The sequence below is a fragment of the Trichechus manatus genome, unplaced genomic scaffold (assembly GCF_000243295.1).
Source record: "Trichechus manatus latirostris isolate Lorelei unplaced genomic scaffold, TriManLat1.0 scaffold00020, whole genome shotgun sequence".
In the NCBI taxonomy this organism is placed as follows: domain Eukaryota; kingdom Metazoa; phylum Chordata; class Mammalia; order Sirenia; family Trichechidae; genus Trichechus; species Trichechus manatus.
The window spans coordinates 22198781-22225586 of record NW_004443956.1 but is presented as its reverse complement, the minus strand read 5'-3'; the positions used below and the strand labels follow the sequence as shown (position 1 = coordinate 22225586).

The following is a 26806-nucleotide window of genomic DNA, read 5'->3' as shown; positions in this document are numbered from 1 at the left end:
GGACCATGCTTTCAGGGGACATCTAGGTCAATTGGCATAACAAAGCTTATTAAGAAAATGTTCTGCATCCTATTTTGGTGAGTAGCATCTGGGGTCTTAAAAGCTTGCAAATGGCCATCTAAGATGTATCAATTGGTCCCAACCACCTAGAGTAAAGGAGAATGAAGAACACCAAAGACACAAGGAGAGCAACAGCCCAAAAGACAGTGACTTCATCAGCCTCAGACCAGAAATACTAGATGGTGCCCGGCTATCACCAGTGACCGCCCTGACAGGGATTGGACTGGACTGTGGGACAAAGTGATACTCGTGAGGAGTGTGCCTCTTAACTCAAGTAGATACAAGAGATTAAACGGGCAGCTTCTGTCCGGAGGTAGGATGGGAGGGCAGAGAGGGTTATCAGCTGGTTAAATGGACATGGGGAATCAGGGGTGGAGGGGAGGAGTGCGCTGTCACAGTACGGGGAGAGCAATTAGGGTCACGTAACAATGTATGCATAAATTTTTGTATGGGCAACAAAATGTAAACTTCATTTAAACTATAATAAAAAAATTTTAAAAAACAAATATTGTATGAAACCACTACTATAAAAACTCATGAAAATGTTTACACAAAAAAAAAAGGACAATCTTTGATAGTTAGGAGGAAGGGGAGGGGTGGGGGTGGAAAAACACTAAATAGCCAACAGATAAGTGGTAAGTTCGGGGAAGGGTAAGAAAGTACACAGTACTGGGGAAGCCAGCACAACTTGTACAAGGAAAGATCATGGAAGCTTCAAACACACACGCAAACTCCCTGAGGAACCAAATTACTAGGCTGAGGGCTGTGGGGACCATGGTCTCGGGGAACATCTAACTCAACTGGCATAACACAGTTTATAAAGAAAATGTTCTACATTCTGTTTTGGTGACTAGCGTCTGGGGTCTTATAAGCCTGTGAATGACCATCTAAGATACTCCACTGGTCTCACTCCTTCAGGAGCAAGTAAGAATGAAAAAAACTGAAGATACAAGAGGAAGGACTAATGGACCACAACTACCACAGCCTCCACCAGACTGAGTCCAGTACAACTAGATGGTGCCCAGCTACCACTGCCGACTGCTCTGACAGGGATCACAATAGAGTGTTACCGGACAGAGCTGGAGAAAAATGCAAATTCCTCGGCACCATTCCAAAAGATGATATTTCACCATATAGTATACTACTCGTAAGAACGTGCATTTTAAACAAGCACCCCAGGGGGTTGATGTAAATACTGGTCTGCGATGTGAACCCAAAGTTGCTGGTCCATTTACCAGGATGAATTACGACCAAGCTGAAATTAGAAAAATACTAAAATGTTACTGTATACCCAATAAATGCCAAATAAGAAATAAATTTTACTATAGCCTAATCCAGTGTTACTCTCAAAGAGTTACAATGATTTGCACTGTACCCAAATGATCATGGAATAATTTCTCTGGAAAGATGAATGACGACGGCTAAGCCCATCAATTCTGCCTTTATTATGGTTACATTAAAACTATCTGCCACTCCAGAAAATACTCCTATGGTCTAATGCTCTGGTTAATACAAAAAGGTATGTTGCTAGAGTGAAGAGAAACTCCGTCCTCACAATACAACTGGCCATTATAGTGTGAAATTCCGTCTCTTCCCAGTTTGTAAATAATTAACAATCTCTGATATTTAACTCCTAAGAATCCAAACCTTGCTCATCCAACCTTCTTGCTTTGTCCAGACAAACCCTACAAATAAAAAAAACTAACTTGTATATATTGGGTCTAGCATACATACACACACAATACATAAAGTACTCCTTCAAGGTAAAGGCATTACCCCAGACCCCTCAAAAATAAGCTCTGATTTCCAATGCTTAATCAGCTTGCACACCTACTATGCTACTAAAACCCACTGCCGGTGAGTCTTTTCCTACTTGTAGTGATGGGATAGGACAGAACAGAACTGTTTCAAAGCAGTGGCTGGTGGATCTGAACTGCCAACCTTTTGGTTAGCAGCGGAGCTCTTAACCACTGTGCCACCAGGGCTCCACTATGCTACTAAACAGAGTAATATGGGTGAATTTAGCTATCACTGCCACTAGAGAAAGTTCTTAAAAGCAGAATTCTAGGGAAAATAAGTAAGTCTAGGTCATTTTTGGTAAGTCTAAGATCTTCTTTTTGCTATGAGAAGAAAAAGTTCTTAGATTTCCCAAGGGTACTAAGGACTATACTCACTTTTTCAATTTTGGAATGCCCATTAGCTGCAGTACATTGCTAGAGCTGGAAAAACGTGGTAAGCTGATAGTGCTTCTACGGAAATATGACTGAACAAGAAAAACTGTGAAATAAGTCAGGTAAAGTATAGAGAAAACAACACTGGACTGTTTAAGGGTTAAGTAAATCATTTAAAATGTATTAAAGATACTCCAAGTTCTCGAATACCTCTTGGCTACCTTTAAAAAGACTCACTTTTTTCACTTGAGATTTTTTCTATCCAACTAACCACCTCATGTTTCAAGAGAAATATGTCCCCTTAAATCAAATACATACTAAATATCAACTGCATGCAAACCAGAAAGCAGTAGATGACATGATTCTCATAAGAAGCTCTAACTAAGAAACAAAGACGAGATTAAAATATATCCATGGAAGCCACTAAAACAGTGCAAATTTAACTGCCAAAAAAAAAAAAGAGAGAGAGAGAGAGAAATGATACCTATAGAACAAGGCAAAGATGAAATGTATTGTGGCTTGGTTCATGGAAATGGTAGGACCTGAATCATCACCTTTCTCTTAAAACTCCTTTCATTTATACCATGGTATGTAGCTTCAGAAGCAGTTTTTCCTCCCATTACTGTTGTCAATGAGATCGTATCTACTATCAGCTTTGATGATAAACAATACATTAAGGTTTAGCTATTTCAAGTCTTCTAGTAACAAATAGGCTCTAAAAAGTCGACTTTTTTGTATAGCTCAGTTGAGCCCTTTAACATACAAAATTCTTATTTTTATGGTTTTCTAAAAAACCAGCTGTAAAAAGCCATGAGACATGCATGCCCCCTGTGTTCTTAAAGGAAACTCAGAGAATATATATGCCCAGGATTGATTCAGGATCTGTATTATAAACATATCACCCCCCCTGCTTCCTACAGATGAGCCCTATAAGTCAAGCACCTAGAGTATGTGGACTTTGATACAGTTATTCTAAATTCAGAGGCCTTTTTCTGCTGTGTATGCCAAATCTCAACCATCCATATAAACAAGGTGTTATTATACATAAACTAACTTTCCATCTATAACAGCCTTTTCAAACATCTCTCCATCTAGCACCTTGGCCCCATTCCAAAACATGCTGTTTCACCAGTGTGTTAGTTCTATGAACCTGCATTTTAAACAAGCACCCAGGTGCTCTACTTATCCAAAAATTCCCCTATCTAACGAAGTCTTTAGGATCGCTATGAGTTGGAATCCACTCGACAGCAGTAGGTAACCAAGTCTTTGTACATGACACCACCATCCCCTCCCCTAAAAAAGCTCTTGTTCCTTTCCATCTAGAAGACACAGGATGGAAAATGGAGCTGAAAGAGAAAAAAAAGCCCCTTCTTCCAGAAAGCCACTTATTATTATTCACCCATAGACTCATACTCATTATATAGTTTTAAATGACATAATTCAGAAGAGATCACATGTCCACTGAAGACATTTCATTATCTTTAGCTTAAAAACCCCTAAATCAAAATATTCATTACCTCTGAATCAAAATAAGTATTCTTTAAAAGGGAAGCTTAATATTCATGTTGTGGCATCAAATTAATTTAATACAATACTATTTGCTTAATAGAATGGAAGCAGCCACGGGGTTTAAAAAGCAATAAATGATAAACTGGAGAAGTTTCCTAAGTGTCGTTTCATTAGCTGATGAATTCCCAGAACAAAGAGTTAGGCAGGAAAAACTGTAGTAGTACACCATCATCCCTTACCACAGATGAGCTACTGAGACATTCTGTTCTTTACCCAGTCTGTTCTAAAATATTCTTTAAAACACAGAAAGTTATTTGCTCTACTATTCAAGATCACAGACCATTCTTTCAACTGGCAATCATCAATTGTCATCTGTTAGAAGCTTGACTAACTTCCTCTCATTAAAAACATAATGGAACACAAGGTATATAGCAAATATTCAGTCTCCAGTACTAGTGAACTGAAACTATGTTTTGTATCCATTTCTTTCAACTATCCTAAACTCTGGGTTGCGTTACTAATAACAAGAGAGTAATCAGGATGCAAACAAACCAGAAAGAAGGATCAATTGGGCCAGTACTTCCTGAGCACTCTGAGTGTGAGACTGCTATAGGCACAAAGATCTACAGACATTAAGATTCAAGGCCTACCACCTCAAGGTGGCAGAAGGGAGTTAATGAAATGTAAAATAACTTTTATTAGTACACAGTTATAAAACATCTCAGCCGGAGATCAAACACACATATCTAATACAAGGCAAAGTTTATAAATGCCTTTGGCAGTAAAACAGTAGTATTTTAATAGGGGCAAGATCATATGCTGTGTGAGAAAAATCACCCTTCGAAGATAATTTCTTTCTGCAACTGAGTTTAAGAATTCTAAATTACCACCAGTAGCCCTTACCTGGAGTCTTTTGATACGCAAATAATTCAACTGCAGGTCAACCATTAGCATTAGTTGTTTTTTATTTAGGAAAGCCAAAAAAGGCCTTACCACTTTTAAATAGATATGATAACAATTTTAAGAAAAAACCGAGCTATGCCCATATCCTCTTTGAAATAAGGTATGAGGTATAAATAGAACAAAATCTTCTCCCTTTTTGGTATATGTTGCAACCAAATACTATTCCCTTAGGAATTTGAATACTTTTATTATTTTTTCGGAGATCAATTTTTCCCACCTTATAAGGGTATTTTTAAAATATTTCATTCTCAGGTAAGATATCATCATAAAAGGGCTCTGCTGTGATTTTTGTTATCTCTCCCCATAAACGTAAAGTTTGACAAAACACTGTAATCAATATACAATAAAAACGTCAGTTTTTACTATTTTGTCCAGTTACTTTCTCCAATAAAATTTTATTTTTGTCTTTCCGTTCCTACATTATTATTTTTATCACTATTCTTATTTGCACCAACTTACTTCACTTTTCCTCTTTCATTAACCTCATTTTTTTCGAGGTTGAAGTTCTCTCGAATTCTACTCAAAATAGAACTGCAGACGTTAAAATCTTGCTACTTTTCTCTAATCCCATCCTATTTCACCAATAATGCCTGCAGTTACCCTCTTTTCACCACTAGATGGGTGTCCTGGACGAATTTAAACTAAACCAGATTTTTAACACAGAAAACCATCCTAAATTCTATAACTCATTTTTTCTGATGGAGAGGAGTACAAAAGGTTTACCATTAAAATAAAAATCACTTAAAACATCAACCTACAAATCTAACAGCTAATATTTACACTTTACCAACAGACATCAGAAACTATCTTCTAATTTGTAATCATCCTTAAACATTAACCAAGATAGAAGTTGAACTTTAAAACACACTACCTGTAAATAAAATGTTGTACATCACATGTATGTATGTAATCATAATCCTTATCAACAAATGGAATTCCTTAATTGTTGTAACACAGATGCAATCCTGAAAAGCTGGATTTAAAAATAATTTACCAAGTTTTGAAGTGTCGTCTTCAAAAGAATGTGGTAATTTTAAGAAATGCAGATCAATTACCCCACCTCTAAACCTAGTTTTTCAGTTTGCCATGTTGACAACTAACCATGGTGATGATGGCTACAAGTTGTGTTTGTCTGAAAATGTCCAAAATAAAGTTATACAGGGGAGAATGATCCTACCTTTGGTTCTAACACTTTAAAAGGGGGGGGGGGGCGCTTAAATAGAAAAGCTACTGTATGCCACTCAGTTGCAGATATCGTACCACATCCATAATTGGTATGGACTGATATGGATCACTCCATATCCATAATTCAGTCTTCACAATATTCCTGAAGCAATGCTTCCCACCCAGCCCTTCAGATCAGTCTCTGTCCTAGAGCCCAGAAATACCTCCCCAATCTAACACTCTGAAATCCAGAAGGAAAGAGATTTTAAAACACTGATGTTTGGAAGAGGCTGTCAGTGCTCACCAATTCCCAACTTTCTCATCTGCTACAATACCACACTAAACCTAGCTAGGCATTTTTAAAAAACCAACTTCTCAACACCTTTTGTTCTCCTCCTACTTCCTGTCAAGTCATCCACACCAACAAGCTACTACACCAAATTTCATACTCTGCGTAATCCAGAAATTTCCACAGTTCATTAAATAAAATGCATGTATTAAAGAGGGCTCATCTTATTACAGACCACAGCAAGAAACATAAAAAGACAGTTCCCAAACATTAAATCTCTCCGTAGTGAAAGCAAGAATATAGTCTGGATTAAACTTTCCAGAAAGAACAAGAGAGGGTGAAGTGGAGTGGGATAGTGAAAGATATACAGGTCAATTAAGACACCATTAAATCATTTATGATATCTATAATTATTCGAAAAATTGTAATTAAGCCGGCAAAATTAGCATCAAATAAGTTCAAATGGTTAGGGTTTTGTTCAACTTTGCTTTTTGTGATCAATTAATCTAACTTTCCTACTAAATCTATTAGTTCCCGTTTAAGAGAGTCTAGCCATAAAAACGTACTAAAAATCCACAATTCAAATAAAAATGTTAAAATACAAACAGCGTCGCTTAGCCTGTTCTTCCCAAATCTGCTGCAACCCTCAGCCGGGCTCTTGGGTGGTGACATGAACCTTCTGTAATAGTCATTTCCTTTCCTATCGTTTGTGAGAAACTCAGTAACGAAATCTGTATTTGGAAGTAATGACTACCGAACTATCTTTTTAAAACGAGAGAAAAAAACTACCCCTAATAAGCCTTTTTCGAGACAACGTAAGGTTTGCAATTTACACTTTTTGTCGCAACACGGTTTCTTTCCTTACTTGGGCAAAAGTTGATATCCTTATATAAACCATGGAACAGGTTTTTTGAAATGAAAGAAAGCAAACAATTTAAAAAATTGAGTTTAAATTCAGTTTGCTAATCAACAAACTTCAGTAAAATCCCTCAGAAGTTCCGGAGAGGGGGTTTTCGCGTTCCCACCATCTGCTTCCTGTTCTCAGTACTTGGTACCACTGTCTACCACGAAATTTCTACTCTTTTTACAAACTAATTTTAGTTTCTAGTTTTAGGGTCAGTTATGCAGGGGCTTAAAAACAACAGGCCTCTAACTCTCCAAGCCCCTAGCCACTGCTAAGAAAGAAAAAAGGGAGAGAATAGGGTCGAGAAGGAGAACGTCACCGCGCCACCAGGTATAAGGGAGAAAAGCCTGCGACAGGATCCAGGCCCTCGCGGCCGTCGCCCGGCTGTCCCTCCGCACAGGCCCCACCCCCAACCGCCAATCCCGAAGAAGAAGTGAGCCCTGCTAGGAGCAAGGACACCGGAGAGGCCCGCGGCGTCCGCGGAGCGGAGAGGGAGGAGGAGCGGGGGCCTGGGCCTCCGCGCCGGCCGACCCTGGGGCGGACTCCACAGCCTAGACCTTAGAGCCGAGCGACTAGCACCAGGCCAGGCCTTTAATCCCTTCCCTCAACCACCCCCCACTTCCCAAGTCCGGACGGCGCGGCGACACCCGGGTCATCCACCATACACTGTTGCTAAGGCGCCGGGTCAAATCCACCACGAGCGCGGACTCGGAAGCAGTGCCCGCGTCCCCAAACCTTCCTTGTAGCCTGGGAAGTCGTTCCCTTACCCGAGAAGGTTGCCAGCCAGCGACAGGGAGGAGCAGAGGCTGGTCAGTGGAGCCCGTGGTCTCCTTTCAGGTACCGCACAGCTGATACTGGTGGAGGCGGCGGCGGCGATTTCTCGCGCTTTCCTTTCTCTCCCTTTCTCCAACAACAAACAGGAAATACGTCACGCGTCGGGTGACGCTTGACTTCCGCCCAGCCATTAATCCGCGGAGGCGTCCATCTGCTGACGCGGTCTCGGGGTTAGAGCTCGTCCTCAGCTCCGCCCCCACCTCGCCGCCTTCCCGAAGATTCTCCGCGCTCTCCGGCGGGCGCCACCTGCCGGCCTGGGAGTCTGGCAGGAGTTTGCACGAGATGCAGTGCGGCAGGCTTGTGGCGCACACCGCCAGGTTTTGAGTAGGTGGTTCGTCACCAATCTGGTCGGTTTTGAAAGGCACCTCTGAGGAGGTTAAGAGGACCTACCGCCCCGAGCCCTTCCCCTCCCTCGCAGAGGCATCGGCGACCGTTAAGGGGGAAGGTAAAGCTAAGAAGAACGTTGGAAGGCGGTTCGCCCCCGCTCCGGCCGGCGAGGACGCGGGGAGCCCGCCGCCCCCGGTTAAGAGAGCGCGCCGGGTTAGGCCGCTGTGCTGATCCCTGCACGTCAGCAGTAGAACATTAGTGGTGACAGCCGCTGGGCTAACCACTAGCGCGAATGCCACCAGGCATCAGAGACGTCACCCGCCGGGGGATTATAATCTAACCGACGAGAGGAACATAATTAGAAAGGGAGGAAAAAAGAAAAATAATTTGAGATAAATAGCACTGAACGCCCTTAGAACCGTAATTGAAGAGGTCTTTCTCCCCAGATGTGTGAAGGGAAAAGGAAGCATGGGGAAAGCACCCAGCTCCGATGTTGGAGGGGAAGAAACAAAGGATCCTCCACGCCGGTTTTCCCCGGGGAGGCTTGCATCTTCTCCATCTCAACTTCCTGGGTGCTTTTTTTCAAACGAAGATTCCTGGAGTCCTCACCCCAGAACTACTGAATCAGATCCCAGGAAGTGAAAAGCCTGGGAATCTGTATTTTAAATAGACCTTGAGGCACCAGTGTAAGAATGGAACGTAGTAGTAGTAAATAAGGAGCCTATTCACTTAACAGTAAAGACAGACGTTGTTTAGTTGCCCTGCTCCTTCACCGGTGGCCTTCATTTTAGACTGTGCAGACACTGTTAGCCTGCCTCCTTTTCTGTTACCCCACCTGGAGCGGAAGTAACTTGCATAATCCTAAAACAAGACAAAAACGCCTGGTGTTGTCATATGCTAGAAGTCCCAAGTTGGGGCGGGGGGGCGCGGAATCAAGCCAAAGACGCGCGAAAAGGATGAATGATTAGGCACAGCCAAGCCACCATCAACTTGCCGAGAACTCCGTTAATTACTATTTAAATACCTTATGATCATTGCCTAGCTCAGTGATTCGCCGAGAGAAAACAACTAGAGATTGCTCAAATCAACAAATGATTGAAGGAAAAGAAAGCAAGCTGTGGCCCAAAATGTAGATGAGCAGTTTTTAAATTAGAGTTTCCTTAATACTTGGTGTATTTTGATAGCTAGACATGTATGTCTGCCTCACCATTTCTAAGGCTTCACTGTATTATCAAAGATTCTGATTATAAGACGTGAAAACAAATGTGAAAAATTCTACTTTTCTACTTCAAAAGATTGTTTTATTCATTTTTTGTTTTACTTAAACATTGTATTATATACCTTATACCCGATCATTTTCAGCAGATGACCAATTCGCAAAAGGAAAAACAAAATTTTTAAGTCGTTTCTTTTTTTTAATAGTTTATATAAATGCCTTGTCTAAAGAAAGGAATAAAGCAATATTTGGTTTTAGTATAGACATCACCTAATAAAACCTAAGATAATCTCAGCAGACACTAGAATTTCATTCAAATATATGCACAGTTTGGCATTGTCACATGTAACCGTATCTGCCACAACAGGTTGACAGAGTTTTATTTCCCTTGAAGTGTTAATAGTGCTATCATCTGACATTTCACATTTAAATAAGTCCCTATGGCAAGTGTGAGCTAATCTAGAAATGCAGATAGCACAAGACATGAATTTTAGTGGCAGGCTAGCTGCAAATAACATTTTCTCCCCCCTCCAAAATAAAATATTTATCAAAACATCTGTTAATGTGGCGAAGTGTATTATGAAAAAAGCCAACTAATACAAAACAAAGTCCCAGTCCTGATGAAATCCACGTGGTAGTTAGGAAAAACAGGCATAAACACCTTGAAAATTAAGTAACATGGCAATATTTAAGAAGCTCTTCATGAAACCAGACCAGACCCCTTGCCGTTGAGTCGATTCAGACTCAGAGTGACCCTATTGGGCAGAGTAGAACTGCCCATAGGGTTTCCAAGGAGCAGCTGCTGGATTCCAATTGCCAACCTTTTACTTAGCAGTCTTAACCACTGCGCCACCAGGGCTTCATGAAACACATCTTTCAAAAAAGCTAAAATATTTATTCTCAAATTAATGTGAGCCGAGATGGTGGTGGTACAATTCAGAAGAAGAGCACTTGGCAATGGGCAGTCCTAGAACAGGAATGATTTAAATTGGGGTGAAAAGCTTTGGAGATGGAGGAGGCAAAGTTCAAAAGCACAAAACAGGCCTAGGGCGAGTGAGCCTGCCAGTTTGACTCCAGCAAAGGGTAGTAGTCCCTGGGTCCCACAAACGATTAAGCACTAGGCTACTAACTGAAAGGTTGATTGTTCAGACCCACCCAGAAGTGCCTTGGAAGAAAGTCCTGGTGATCTATTTCCCAAAAATCAGCCATTGGAAACCCCATGGAGTACGATTTTACTCTGACACACATGGGGCCGCCATTAGTTGGAATCAGCTCAATGGAAACTGGTAAACCAGGTTTAATGGGAGATAGAAAGGTATTTGGGCCTGTGTTGAGGCTAAGGACTGTAAACTTTACCTCATAGGCAATGTAAAGCTGTTGAAGATTTCTGAGCAAGAGTATGAATGATCAAAGCCAAACAATGACAAATCTGTTGTTTGCAGGGTGTGTGGAAGAGTAGAGAGGCCAGTCATTCTCTTATGATTTTGTTTCCTCATCTGTAAAATGGGGATAATAGGCTTGATGTGAAGATTAATTGTGCTTAGCTCAATGCCTACCACATAGAAATGCTCAGTAAACAATAGCTATTCTGTGTCACAGGCTTCTTTGAAAAACTAATAGAAGGTATAGACCTCTTTCCAGAAAATGTGCAAGTACTATGAGGGAAGTTGTAGACAGCCCCTTCCCCCAAGCCCATCCACAAGTCCAGGGTCCTCAGGTGAAGATCCTGAATGACAGTTTGGCATTAATCCAACAATAACACTTGTAGAAATTTACCCTAAGGAAATAAATGCAGGAGTGGAGGAGGGGGGAAACACAAGATTGTTGATCACAACTTTGCAAATAATCAGTACCTCCTTACCATGAAATAATATGCAGCGCTTAAAAATAATAATGTAGTGGACATCAAACATATCCAAGATACACTATTGAGAGAAATAACGTGTTAAAAATAATCAAAACTCAACAAAATGTGAACGTACGATTTATTCTGAGCAGTTATTCTATATGCGTATAAGTAGATAATTTTGATTCCAGAAAAAGCAAATGGATCCAAGAAGCTAGGAACAATGAGGCTTATAAAGAGGAGGGAGAAATACAGAAGATCAATCATTGGCTAATCTTAATGTGATTGATTGAACCCTGTCTTCCCCTCTTTACTGAGAACAACTGATGCCAGGTTACCTCTGGCCTGGCTGATTAATAATATGGCCCTCCACCTACCTGCAGCCTAAGACTTTTTGAGATTTAAATTAAGAGGTAATGGTTTGACAACTATCCTTTTCTAGCAGGATAAGACAAATTTACATTGCTGTGGAGCAGTTTCTGGCAGGCTTTTGCAGTTTGGATCAGGCTTTTTAAGGTTAATATTTGGTTTTGTGGATAAGAAAAACCTTAAAATCGAAGTAAGATGTCTTGTTATTAATTTTCCTATTCAACAAAATAAAGTTGCGGGATCCCATAAGCCCATTGCCACTGGGTCGATTCCAGCTCATAGAGACCCTATAGGGTTTCCAAGGCTGTAAAATCTTTACAGAAGCAGACTGTCACATCTTTCTCCCACAGAGCGGCTGGTGGGTTCGAATCGCAGACCTTCAGGTTAGCAGCCAAGCGCTTAACCACTGTGAAACCAAGGGAAACATCTTTTCATTTATCCATTTATTGAACATTTGTTAAACACCTACTGTACACCAGCACAGAGTCCTTGGGTGGTGCAAATAGTTAACGTGCTCAGCTGCTAACTGAAAGGTTGGCGGTTTCAGTTTACACAGAAGTGCCTTGGATGAAAGGCCTGGTAATTTACTTCTGAAAAATCAGCCACTGAAATCCCTCTGGAGCAGTTCTAGTCTGACACACATGCGTTCACCATGAGTTGGTGTGGATTCAATGGCAACTGGTGGTGGTATACCAGCACAATGCTGGGCTCTCACTATAAGCCAAAGAAGACATGCCTCCTTCCATTGAGGCACTTAGAGTCTGGTGAGGAAGACAGACCTGTAAATCAGTACTTCTAGTGCTACGTGGTAAATGCTGTGAGGATTGCATGCTCCAGGGACAAAACCAAACCAAACCCTTTGCTGTCAAGTTGATCCCAACTCACAGCAACCCTACAGGACAGAGTAGAACTGCCCCTAGGATATCTGAGGAGCAGCTGGTAGGTTTGAACTGCCGACCTTTTTGGTTAGCAGCTGAGCTCTTAACCACTGCTGAGCTCTTAACCACTCAGGGCTCCCTCCAAGCACAAAGGAGTGGCAAATCAGGATCACATTGGGGATGGGAAGAGAGACAGAGTGGGCAGGGATCAAGGAAAGCTTTCCAGAAGGGGTCAATACTGAGTGAGTTTTGAAATAAGTAGGAGTTAATAGCTGAAAGAGTGGGTGGATACAGAGAATTCCAGACAGAGGAATCATTTCCAAACAAGAAGAAAAAAAAGATAAAGGTGCTATTTTTAAAACTTTAGCTGTTTCCATATGCTAGGGGTGATGGCAGGATTCTTATTTCAGATGGAAAATTCCTTTTTTTGGTTATGCAAAGGTAAAGTCATCAACAGAATCTGAAGGAAAGATTGAGACTAAAAAACTAAATAATAAGGTAAAAAACTGTCTTCTTTGTGGGAGGAGGAGTATCTTTGTAAAAGTTATTACAATTTTAACTAATTTTGGCCTTACCTGCTTCTTGGAAGGCAGAAACCAGGGACTGGTGGACTCTGAGCTGAAGTCTGGGGCTTGGGACAAGATGGCCAGAAAGGGAGCCCTGGTGAAAGGGTATGGCCTGGGGCCAAGAACTCCAGAAGTGGTGACAGCTGATGTCCAATCATAAAGTGTTTTTTCTTTACCTTTTAATTAATTCCTTTTGTGATGTCCTCAAGACTTCAGGAAAGTGTATCAGCCACCACAATTTTTCAAAAACCTAAATGCACAGAGAAACACCAAAAATTAGTTAACAGAATATATTTATTGTGAGCAGATGTCATTCGAATCCTGCAGAGTCTAAACCAAAAGTATTCAGAAAGAAACTCCCAAAAGGGGACCATGAAAGCAGGTTATATAGGCCATTATGTTAATTTCCAGGAGATAACATCAAAGCACAGTGCAGTGTTTCAGGGTTACAGAGTCACTAAGGACAGCCCATACATCCTAAAACACAGCCTCTAGACAGACCCTGAAGTTCCTGCTTCTTGAAGCTGGGTGCATGTAGATAATTTTGCAAAAGAGCCCAATGTCTAAAGCAAAGGCATCTCCCCTAAACTGCTTACTATGACTCAGAGGTGACTTTAGGAAAACAGTTCCTCAAAGGCTAAAGGTTCAAAAAGACACCTAAGGGCAGATGGCCTGAGTGGGTCACCCCCATTCCATGAACCCCAAAATCTAGATACTAGGAGAATTAAAATGATTTTGTCAAACTTAATGAGGAGCCCAAGTGGTGCAATGGTTAAAGCACTTGGCTGCTAACCAAAAGGTTGGTGGTTTGAATTCACCAGCTGCTCCAAGGGAGAAAGATGTGGCAGTCTGCCTCTGTAAAGATTACAGCCTTGGAAACCCTATGGGGCCGTTCCATTCTGTCCTGTAGGGTCCGTATGAGTCAGAATCGACTCCACAGCACACAACAACAATCTAATGTTACCTTTGTGTATGAACCGTTGTCACTGAAGAATGAATGAAGGGGCAGGGTGCATGTGTGGGAGTCACAGTTATGAGATTGACAGAGCCTATTAGAAGGCAAGCAGTGAGCAAGAGGGCCAAGTGACCACTTGAATCCTTAGAAGTAGAGCATGATGAGGGGAAGGCATCTGCTTCTTGCAGTCACTTTAAAAAGGGACTCAAATTATTTCATTGGACAACTAAAGGAAACAGTGACTGTGAAGACTTGGTAACATTCAGGGTTATTAAAAAAAATCTGCAGGATCTATGCTTGACTAGGTATGGTGGGGGTGAAGGAGAGGGAAAAATAAAACTCGACTCCAAAATGTTAAGATTTTTAACCAGGAGGGGTTACATTCATAGAAGTTAGGTAATTAAGAGGAAGAGCCAGTTTTGTTGGGAAATGAGTTAAGATGTTAGCAATGCGGAGGGGGAGGAAAAGAGGATAAATGGGTGTCTTAGTTATCTAGTGCTACCATAACAGAAATACTACAAGTGGATGGCTTTAACAAACAGAAATTTATTCTCTCACAGTCTAGGATTCACAGTCTGAATTCTCACAGTCCGATTTCAGGGTTCCAGCTCAAGGGGAAGCTTTCTCTATTGCCTCTGGGGGAAGGTGCTTGTCATCATTCTTCCCCCAGTTGAGGAGCTTCTCAGCGAAGGGACCCCGGGGTCCAAAGGATGCACTACTCTCCTGGGGCTTGTTTCTTTGTGGTACGAGGTCCCCCATCTCTCTTCTCGATTGTCTCTTTTATATCTCAACCTAATTTTGTAGATCGAGTCGTGCCTCATTAACATAACTGCCACTAATCCGACTGCATTAACATCATAGAGGTAGGATTTATAACACAAAGGAAAATCACATCAGGTGACAAAATGGTGGACAATCATACAATACTTGAAATCATGGACTAGCCAAGTTGACACACATTTTTGGGGGGACATACAATTCAATTCATAACATTGGGGTCTAACTGAAAAAATACCTAGCAGCAATTGTAACCGGTTGCCTGGAACTTCAAAGACCGGCCAAAGCTACAAATCAAGGTTTGAGAGCCAGCCTTACAGAAGGAAAAGAAAGAGAAGTTAGCGAAGGAACAACAAACAATAGGAGAACCTAGAAAACAATGCATTGCCTCACTCACAGAAGGAGGGAACTTCTGAAAAGGCTTGTGAAATAGAGCTGAGAAATGTCAATGATTAAATTGTTGGTGGCTTTTCATACAGTAATTGCAGTAGAGTTGACTGGAAAGATCCCTGGTGGCACAGTGGTTAAGCACTCGGCTGCTGACTTAGGAGTTAAAATTGGAGCCATTATTCCCTGTCCTTGAGTATAAAGAATGTGGCCAAGCTAGAGCGGGATTCACATGGACACATCAACTGGGCCCTGAGGTATAAAAACAATAGCTAAGACTATCTTGGAAAACATCTTTCAGGAAATCTTTCACATAAAGAAATACTTAGAGCACAAGAAGTCCACATATTTTCCACTCTTACCCTTTTCTTTTAGCATTTTGTAAATAGTAAGATTGTTGGATCCACGAAGACCTTCCTGACTGAAATTTGTACCAATGATTATTAAGAGAATTCAAAATGTAGAATCATGATGATTTAGCAGTTTTTAGTCAATCTGTGAAAAGGTGAAACTTTTAATGATTTTACCCATTTATGAGGTCAATATATACTAATGATTCTGTAACATTCTTCAGATTCAAGCAGACATAGCTCTGGCAGCATGCTTGCCCATTTCCCACTTTTGCCTATTCTGTAACATTCCTTGGGCTTGGGCAGACATGGCTCTAGCAGCATGCTTGTCTGTTTCCCAGTTTTGCCTCTTGGAACATATGCCAAATAAAATCTTTCTTCTTGCTTTACTATAACTTTGTGGTGATTTTACCCTAGGACAATTAATGGCATAGTCATGGTGGTAATTTTCTGAAGCCAGGGATCTAATAGACCTTGAGAAGAACTGGACTGTGGAGCAGAAGCCGGAAAAGAGAAGTCCTGCCTTCTGGACCCCACGTATTTGCATTCCGTGTCCCTTCGACATCAATGGGGTAAGTGCTCTTGGAAAATGAGCCTTTGCTTATACTTTTTGTTCTCTTTCTCACAATTTTCTTAAGTTTTGTTTGTCATATTGTTTGAAAACAGGTTGTTTGTTTACGGCAATCTTTCTTAGATTATTATTTGATAGTTTGGTTAAGGGTGACATTTAGTGACTCTTTTGGTGAACTGCAGTTTGGTGGCTGGATTCAGGCATTTGAAACATGAAAGAGGTAATTCTATTTTCAAAGAGCCCTGGGTCACTATAAGCCGCAAAGTTCGTGCACAGGTCGACCAGTAAAAGCCATTAGGGTGGTTGCCAGCGCTCATCACAAGCATTAAAGACTCCTCTGACAGGATGAGATGGTTGCGATAAAGGCTAGAGCCCTAGGCTGACTGCCACCTGCAAGCAAACTCTCACACAATGAAAGTACACATTGGTCCAAGCCAAACATTGTCCAAATCCCACGACTTCCTCGTTAAGTTTCCTTTTGTAACTCCGAGAAAATCTGGAAAACAGTGCTCTGATTTGAGACATTGTTCTCTTCCCTTTTCGAAATTTAAAATGGGAAATAACCAAGAGAAAAGCAAAATTGATGACCCACCATCCAGCACAACTGCTGCCTAGATATTAAAGAATTTTGGGCCTAATTCGACTCAGTATTGAGAAAAATTACATGATTTAATGTAAGAAAAGGATTCATTACAATGGCCTATCAGTTCTGTTCTGGCCCTTTTTCCATGGCAATACCAACAAGATTTGGTTTAAGAATTTTGGGAGTTCTTCTCATCATCAGGACATTTTTGCTTCTCTAGTCAAAATAATAGTCTGATTTACAAGTCATATAATAAATAGATATAAATCATATAACTAAATCATATAATAATAAAGTTCAGTCAGTTTCTTTTATTGGCTTAATATGATTTTTGTTTTAATAGGGCCATGGGACAGAGACGGTGATTTGGCCTTTATTATTTGGTTAATTGCTAACTTGGTGAAACTAATTTTTTGAATCTAGCATCATCAAAGCCAATGGTTTGATTGGGGAATTCACATCATTTACCCATAAAAGAAGTTTTTTAATTATTACTACTCAGGTATTTAGAGACTTGATAATCTTGGGTATTCTTGGTATATCCTGGCTACATGGTATTATGTCTCAAGATTATTATGTATTATATCTGAAGCTCTTTGAAAATAAGGTTAATCATTATATTTAGAGATAGTTTTGTCTAAAGTTTTTTTTAACTGACTCTATTTGGTTTTGCATTACCTTTGTAACTAATTTCTATCAGGTCTTTCACTTTTAAGAGTATTATTTTTATAGATTAATCATGGCCATATTAAGTTTTGTCATCTGCAGATAAGTTTTTACTTTGCTGATTTGCTGAAAATGTTTGACCAAAATATTTCAACAAAAAGATGAACTATATTGGACTTGTGAAAAGGACTGTGACTATACTGAATCAAGATTTCTAGAACTCTTATGTAGAAGCTAACTGTTGCCGATCCAGAATCACATGGAACAGAAATTAACTACATAAGACTGAGTAAACTAAAGGAGTACTATGGGTTTTAGGTAGGAATTTTGCTGAAAATTTAAGGTCTTCTTTTCCGGATATAAGAAACAATTTTCCTCCTTTCTCCTGAATTATCTAACTAATGGGTTTAGATAATAAAACTCTCAAATTAGAAGCTCCTGTTGCTAAACTTAGTAAAGTTGTAAATATCATAACAAAAGAAATGTCTGAATTTTGAGCTATGATTTTACAAAATAGAATGGCATTAGATTTTCCTGTTAGTCTCCCAAAGAACAGGTTGTGACTTAATAGATAAATGTTGCAGTGTTTATATTAATATGTAATCTGAGGTTTTGCAGAATGTAGTTGCTGCTGAGGCACATGAAAAGCAATTACTGATGCTGCTTATGTATAAACAAACACCTCATGAGATTTGGTTCCTTGCTTCAAAGACCTTGGGTCATGATTTCATTGGTTATTTCAGACAATTGGCCTAATATTATGTTAGTGTTTCTGTTCTACCTCCTAGTTCATTGTATGGTGCCTGGGATCTTAAAAACCAGATAGTGCCCAACTACCATTATTAAATGTTTTTGATCAAAGATTCTATAGCAGGATCATGATCCAAAGGAGGGAATGACGAAAGAGTTTTAGTTCTAGAATTCAGATTTTATGGACGTCAGGGTAACCTGCACAGGCCATTGCCGTTGAATGTACTTTTGAACCTTGATCTTTGAGGAAAAAACTGGTTCCTGAAGCCACTTTTGAGTCAAACAATAGTCTAGATAAACTAGTAAGACTGTTTTGCTCCAGACATTGTGCTTTTTTGAAGAATTCAGTTTATTTTGGGAAACTGACTCCAAAGATTAGACTAGGAGCTATGTTCAGGGTAAATCAGTAATTAGTGTGATTAGTCTTCAAGACAATGTTGTATAAAATACCTGTTTAATGTTTGTAATCATACTGTCACCCCTTGCTCTGCAGAAAATTATGTATCTTAAAGAAACCAGGTTCTCAGAGGAGAGAGGCCTCATGGCTCAGGCTCCATTTTGTCTTAGGCTCCACTTTTACTTCTGAGAGAGTGACCCATGATTGTTGGTAGGTAAACCAGGGAGGGACAGCTTGCTCTTGGGAAGAACACTTAGCATGTTTTAATAGATTAATCAGACATCCAATAGGAGAGGTCTATCCTGTATTGTCTTGCTAATCATGTAAATTTTCTACTAGACAAACTTTGTGTGCTCCTTATGGATATATATTTTTGCGTGGTAGATCTAACTATACTAGTTTAGATGATCCCTTTCCAACTGACAGTGAATTTAAATGGACAACTCCTTGTTCAAATTTCTGGCAAATGTGTGGGCAATGCACTTTGGGAACTTTAGGATTACCTTTAGGTATTCATAGTAATGATGGTAGTAAATATTGGGAACATAATGTTAAATTGTTACACATTAAAAAATGAAAGCTAGAAGAAAATCCATCAGTCCAATGCTCAGGATGGGTCTAGTCATTTCTAAAAGCTTTAATTCCTACTTATGGTATAGTTGAATTAGAAAATCTTTAAGAAATGTATCAATCACTGTAAGACAAACAGCAGATGAAGTTGCTAATGGGATGAAAACACAACAGCGATCAGTGTTTGACATCATTAGCCAAGATGGCATTAGATAACAGAATAGCCTTAGATTTTTTATTAGACCAAGAAGTCTGTGTAGTAGCAAATACCTCTAGACGCATTTGGATAAATAACATAAGAGAAGTAGAACAAGATATACATAGAGTTAGACAGCAAACTTCTTGGTTACACTTTATAATACCCCTACAAACACCAGATTTGTTTGGTTGGTTACCATCAGGAGTAAGTACATGGGCTAGATCACTATTACAAGGAATAGAAATATTCTTAGTCTGCATCCTGATAGTATTAGGCGTAATAAAACTTAACTGCTATTGTCTTACACACTTACAAGGCAAAAGAAAGGCTTGGGCTAAAATGTTGATGTACATTGACTCTACTCATTTCGGCAATGTGATTGATGAGAACATCTCTATTACTTAAGATCCTGGTGAAGGACCACATGATATCCAATGGAAAACCAGCACTGTGAATTTAAAGAGCCTGCCATGGCCACCATCTAGGAGCCCATCTAAGTCCCGGTTTGGATCATCAATGTGTTTTCTCCAATCTCTGATCAAAAGAAGGGAGTGACTCAAGAGTTAAAATTGGAACCATTATTCCCTGTTCTTAAGCATAAAGAATGTGACCCACCTGTAGCTGGACTCACAAGAACACATCAGCCAAGCCCTGCAGTATAAAAACAATAGCTAGGACAACTTGGAAAACATCTTTTAGGAAACCTTTCACATAAACAAATACTTAGACAGAGCACAAAAGACCTACATATTTTCCACTCTTATCTTTTTATCTTACATTTTGTAAACAGTTAGATTTGTTGGACTGATGAAGACTCTCCTGATCAAAATTTGTACCAATGATTATTAATAAGACAATTCAAAATGTAGAATTATGGTGATTGAGCAGTTTGTAGCCAATCTGTGAAAAAGTGAAACTTTTAATGATTTTAACCATTTATAATGTCAATACATGCTAATGATTCTGTAACATTCCGCAGACTCAGGCAGACATAGCTCTGGCAGCATGCTTGTCTGTTTCCCACTTTTGCCTCTTGAAATATATGCCGAATAAAATCTTTCTTCTTGCTTTACTATAACTTTGTGGTGATTTTACCCTAGGATACTGCTAACCGAAAGGTCAGCAGTTCAAACCCACCAGCTGCTCCTTGAGAGAAAGATGTGGCAGTCTGCTTCCATAAAGATTACAGCTTTGGAAACCCTATGGGGCAGTTCTACTCCATCCTGTAGTATCACTCTGAGTCGGAATTGACTCAAAGGCAATGGGATTAGAGTTTTTTGGTAGAGGAGGAGTGCAGGTATGGGACCAAGTGTAGAGTTAGAGCAACTAATTTTGAGAAAGACAGATTTACAATTCTTCCTTTGAAAATAATCAAAACTCAACAAAATTGAAATATAAGGTTTATTCTGATCTGTTATTCTATATGCATATAGGGGGACTGTTTTGATTCCAGGAAAAGTAAGTGTCTCAAAGTAAGCTAGGTACAATGAGGCTTATAAAGAGAAGAAAAAACCAAACCCATTGCTGTTTAGTCAACTTTGAGTCATACTGACCCTATAGGACAGAGTAGAACCGTCCCATAGGGTTTCCAAGGAGCTGCTGGTGAGTTCAAAATGCCAAACTTCTGGTTAGCAGCCTAGCTCCTTAACGACTTCACCAGGAAGGCTCTGATAAAGAGAAGAATAGGGAGAAATCAACCACGGGCTTATCTTAACATGAATGATTGAACCCTGTCATCCCCTTTTTACTGAAATCCACTTATATCAGGTCACAAAGTGGTTTCTGGCACTCCATCCAGCCATATTTTAGAAATTCAAATTTAGTAAACCTGGCTTCCAACAAGAAAAAAAAAAAAAAAACATTAGCAACTTTGGGTTAAAGAAAAGCTGCTAGCAGAATTAATTTCTGTCCGGAATTTCTTTATAGTGAATATTTGGTTTCATGGGTAAGAAAACCTTAAAATCAAAGTAAGGTAGTCTGTTATTAATTTTTCTCTTTGACTTTTCAAAATAGGAAGAAAAACAGACAGAACAGGTAATATGTGGGATTTCAGGTTTGATGGCCGAGTTCTTCTTAACAAAGATGAGGCCTTGAGAAAATGTAAGGATTTGGAATAACAATTATAGGGAATATTAGGAATTAAAAAGCACAGTTAAAATTTTTAAAGGTCAAGAAGTAGAGATGGTTACCTAGACTTCTCAACAGACAAGGGAATAGAGACAAATTTCATTTACCCTTAAAGTTCTTACACTGACAAGCATGATAGGATAGTTTTGTTCTTTAGGTGAGTGGAAAAGAACAATGTTAGCACAGACACCAGAGAATCAAAACAGCTGTTTTTAAGTACGACCACATTGATGTGAAATACCAATGTACTTTCGTGCCATGCATTCCCTGAATGCCCAATAAAACTTCACTGTTGAAGATGCTGTGACTTTAACCAAGCAACAAGCCTCAGTTTCCCTGCCTGTAAAAGAGGAATAATGATAGCTACTGTACCCTATGTAGGTGATGGAAATAATTAGTTCTCTGAGATCCTCAGATTACAGATACCAGGAAGGCACAGAGCATTTTATAATGTGAAAAATGGGCTATTTCATATACATATTTAATATAAGTTTCTCTAACAAAAACTCTGCTTTCAAAGTCTCACAGGAATGTATGGTAAATCAAAAATCTCAAAAAGAGTACCCAAGATTTCATCATCTTTAAAGAATCTACAAACGTACATGCTTTACTCTTTAGGTTTCTTGCCTTCAAAACTAATTGCCCACAGCGTATATTAGAAATAGTTCAATTTCTATTAAGTTAAACACATTACCAGGAACTTTTATCGTATTACAGGATTATTCAATTCCACCTACACATATATTCTTAGAAATCACTGTATCTTATCATCAAGTACATACATTGTTAAGTGAAGAAAAGGCAAGGTGTTAAACAATGTGTAGACTATGCTACCTTTCCTGGAAAAAGTGGGGAAGAATAAGAATAGCTTGTATTTGCATAAGAATCTCTTGAACAATAAGTCACTGGGCAGTGGAGGGCTGCAAATACAGTAAGGATGGCACCCTGGGTAAAAATGAGCTTTTCACTGGATATTTTTCTTATTGTTTAAAGTTTTGAACTATGTTAATATATTACATATTCAAACTGTTTTTACTTATCTAAAAAATAAAAGCTAAAGAAGCAGATCTATATGTAATAGCAAGGAAAGAGCTCCAACATATATTGGTTAGCTCAGAACAGAATACATAGTATGAGCCTGTTTTTGTATAAAAAAAATAGAAGTACATAAAGACTCCTGAAGACAGGGATTTAGGGTTTGGGATAAAAGAGGGTTTTACTGTTTGAATTTTGTGCACATTTAAAAAAGAGTGGATTGAACAAGTCGTGATAGTTACACAACATTGTGAGTATACCTAATGCCATTGAATTGTACACTTAAAATGTTTAAAACAGCAAATTTTATGTGCTGGGGAAAAGTTACTAAAAGCAAAATCTACTCCCAACCCTGAAAACCTTTCCACAAAAACAGAAGAGAATGAAGTCTTATTATTGAATAAGCATTAAACTAGAATGTGATGCATCTCAAGCAATCTGCTGAAGAGATTGCAAAAACAGAAATAAATCTTATCCTTTATATAGCTGAGTGAATACAACTCATTACACTCTTATTTAAGATACAATTGTTAATTTAACAGTATCTTTATGCCAGGATACCTGAAGTTATGCTAATCTACTTCCTGGAAACAGGAAGGTAGGGGAGAATCACCTGAAGTTACATTTCAAAGAGAAAGATGCCAGATCTTTGAAGGGACCTCTTACATTTATCTACTTTTCAAAGAGAGGAAGAGAGCATTTGTAATTACTGTTATCTAAAGTCAATTCTGAAAGAACAGGGGAGGAGGGGAGCCTCTTGCCTTTTTCTCAACAGGAAGAATCAAAATCTCTTATTTTCAATTTTTATTTTTCCTCACAAATTATATATATATAAATAAAAAGAAATCATTATCTTAAGTATGCATCTCTTCCAGGTTTCTTAGAATAATGCTATTAGTAAGGATGGTTCTATGGAAATTAAGAATAGAAAATTGACAATCAGACAAATGCAAATTGAGGTCAAGTCTACAAAATGTCAGTGTCGTGAAAAACCAAAAAAGCAGAGGAGCTGACCTAGGTTAAAGGAAAGTAACAAGACATGAAGCAATGCACTTGATGATCCTTGATTGTATCTTCAATAGGAAAAAGAATAGCTTTGAAGGTCATTGTTAGGACAATGGGTGAATTTAAGTACTGTGTATATTAGATAATATTATTGAATCTTGAATGTGATAATGGTGGTGTGATTTAGGCAATGCATGCTGGAGGTGCAATGTCATATTGTCTGCAGCTTACTTCAAATGATTCAGGAGAGAGAGGGAAAGGTTTATGTCATGGATTGAACTGTGTCCCCCAAAAATATGTGTCTATTTGGTTAGGCCATGATTCCCAGTATTGTGTGGTTGTCCTCCATTTTGTGATTGATATAATTTTCCTACGTGTTGTAAATCCTAATCTCAGTCTGAGGTTAATGAGGCAAGATTAGATTATGTGGAAGAGGATTAGGGTGGGATGTAACACTCTCGGCCTCAGGTCACATCCCTGATCCAATGTAAAGGGAGTTTCCCTGGGGTGTGGCCTACACCACCTTTTATTTAACAAGAGATAAAAGGAAAGGGAAGTGAGCAGAGATTTGGGGTATCTCATACGACCAAGAAAGCAGCACTGGGAGCACTGGGAGCACAGCACATCCTTTGGACGTGGGGTCCCTGCACCTGAGAAAGTCCTCAAGCAGGGGAAGATTGATGACAAGGACCTTCCTCCAGAGCTGACAGAGAGAGAAAGCTTTTCCCTGGAATGCCTTGAATTTGGGCTTGTAGCCTACTAGACTGTGAGAAAATGGATTTCTCTTTGTTAAATCCATCCACTTGTGGTATTTGTGTTATAGCAACACTAGATGACTAAGACAGTTTATTACCATTGTCACTGCTTATAACTTCAGAACAGGTATTATTTGGGTACTGTGAAATTAACATACTGAAGGCTCTAAAATGGAGTTCCCATTCCTCAAGCCCCAAGGAAGAGTGGTAGAAGAAATTTTCAAACATCACATTGAAAGGCTATCCCCCACAACCCAAACTAAAAAAACAATTTTTACATTGAACAGCTCAGGTTACAGATTGTTGGGCAGAGGATATGCAGTGTATACCCATGAGATGAATGTACTTCATTTGCATTTGCTTTGAATGAATACTCAATAAAAGAGAATCTAATGATCTGTAAAAATCAAGGAGAGGAAAATATTTAGTGTACTCCCACGTGTCTCATTTGCCATCTCATTTGACCATTCGCACTACTATATGGGTTATTCAGAGAGAGGGCTGAGGCTCCCCAGGGAACTTCCATTTGGTAACCTTTCATCAGTAAAACACACATCATTGACTTTTTTTTTTAAATTTTTTTTATTGTACTTTAGATGAAGGTTTACAGAACAAATAGTTTCTCATTAAACAGTCAGTACACATAATGTTTTATGACATTGGTTAACAACCCCACGACATGTCAACACTCTCCCTTCTCAACCTTGGAGGACATTTTTTTTGGTGAAAATATACATAGCCAAAGTTACACCAGCTCAAAAGATTCTACATGTACAATTCAGTGACATCGATTACATTCTTCCAGTTGTGCTGCTATTCTCACTATCCTTTTCCAAATTATTCCATCACCATTATCTTCAACTCACTGTCCCCTAGGCTTCCCATCAAACCTTTTGAGTTGCTGTTGTCAATTTGATCTCACATAGATAATTCTTTTTTTCTTTTTGTACCTTTAGATGAAGGTTTGCAGAACAAATAGTTTCTCATTAAACAGTTAGTACACATATTGCCCTATGACAATGGTTAACAACCCATGACATGTCAACACTGTCCTTACTCAAGCTTGGGTTCCCTATCACCAGCTTTCTTGTCCCCTCCTGCCTACTAGTCCTTGTCCCCGGACTGTTGTGCCTCATTAGTCTCGTTTTGTTTTATGAGGTTGTCCAATCCCTGGCTGAACGGTGAACTTCAGGAGTGACTTCACCACTGAGCTAAAAGTGTGTCCAGGGGCCATACTCTTGGGTTTCTCCAGTCTGTCAGGCCAGTAAATATGGTACTTTTTTTGTGAGTTAGAAGTTTGTTCTACATCCTTTTCCAGCTCTGTCCAGGACCATCTATTGTGATCTCAGTCAGACCAGTCTGTGGTGGTAGCCAGGCACCATCTAGCTCTACTGGACTCAGTCTGGTGGAGGCCTTGGTAGCTGTGGTCCATTAGTCCTTTGGACTAATCTTTTCCTTGCCTCCTGTTCTCTTCATTCTCCCTTGCTCCTGAAGGGGTGACACCAGTGGAGTATCTTAGATGGCTGCTCACAGGCTTTCAAGACCCCAGACTCTACTCACCAGGGTAGAATGTAGAACATTGTCCTTATAAACTGTGTTATGCCAATTAAGCTAGATGTTCCTCAAGACCATGGTCCCCATAGGCCTCCACCCAACAGTTCAGTCCCTCAGGGATTTTGGAAGTGTCTATGGAGCTTCCATGACCTTTCTTTGTACAAGTTGTGCTGGCTTCCACAGTATTGTGTACTGTCTTACCCTTCACCAAAGTTGTCACTTATCTATTGTCTGTTTAGTTCCCATGCCACCTCTCCCATCTCTCGTAACCAACAAAGATTGTTTCTTTTTGTGTGTAAACTTTTACATGAGTTTTTATACTAGAGGTCTCATACAATATTTGTCCTTTTGTGATTGACTTATTTCACTCAGCATAATGTCCACCAGTTTCATCCATGTTATGAGATGCTTCACAGATTCATCATTGTTCTTTATCTTTGCATAATATTCCATTGTGTGTATGTAGCATAGTTTGTTTATCCATTCATCTGTTGATGGGCATCTAGGGTTTCCATCTTCCTGCTATTGTGAACAGTGCTGCAATTAATATGGGTGTGCATATATCTATTCGTGTGATGGCTCTTATTTCTCTAGGATATATTCCTAGGAGTGGGATTGCATTTTGTAGTGGTTTTTTTTGGGGGGGGGTGATGACTGTATTTTATTTCTTAATCTGGCTAGTATATGGGTGTTTATTTGATAATTATTCATCAAATTCTTCACATATGCTTATAAGTATTTCTATACAAATGCTATATTGCATCATAAAAAATTATGAGGATGTAATTTGTGATTTAGTATTTAGCATTATCTTCTGGGAAATTTTTTATTTATTTTTTATTGTACTTCAGGTGAAGGTTTACAGAACAAATAGATTCTCATGAAACAGTAGTACACATATTGTTTTATGACTTTGGTTAACAACCCCACGACATGTCAACCCTCTCCCTTCCCGACCTTTTTTTTTGGGGGGGGGGGTAAGACACATAGCCAAAGATACACCATTTGAAAAATTTCTACATGCACAGT

General features: G+C 39.3%; 1 protein-coding gene across 2 annotated transcripts in view; it reads right to left on the bottom strand.

Annotated features, from left to right (window-relative positions):
- DNAJB6 (DnaJ heat shock protein family (Hsp40) member B6) overlaps positions 1-8125 on the bottom strand; it is a 107833-nt gene extending 99708 nt beyond the window's left edge. The window contains exon 1 of one of the 2 annotated variants that reach the window (XM_023727981.1): positions 7828-8125. The gene's annotated coding sequence lies outside the window, so the exon portion shown is untranslated. The remainder of the gene's footprint in view (positions 1-7827) is intronic. The other variant, XM_004372763.2, reaches the window with a different exon arrangement.
- Positions 8126-26806: the final 18681 nt, after the last annotated feature.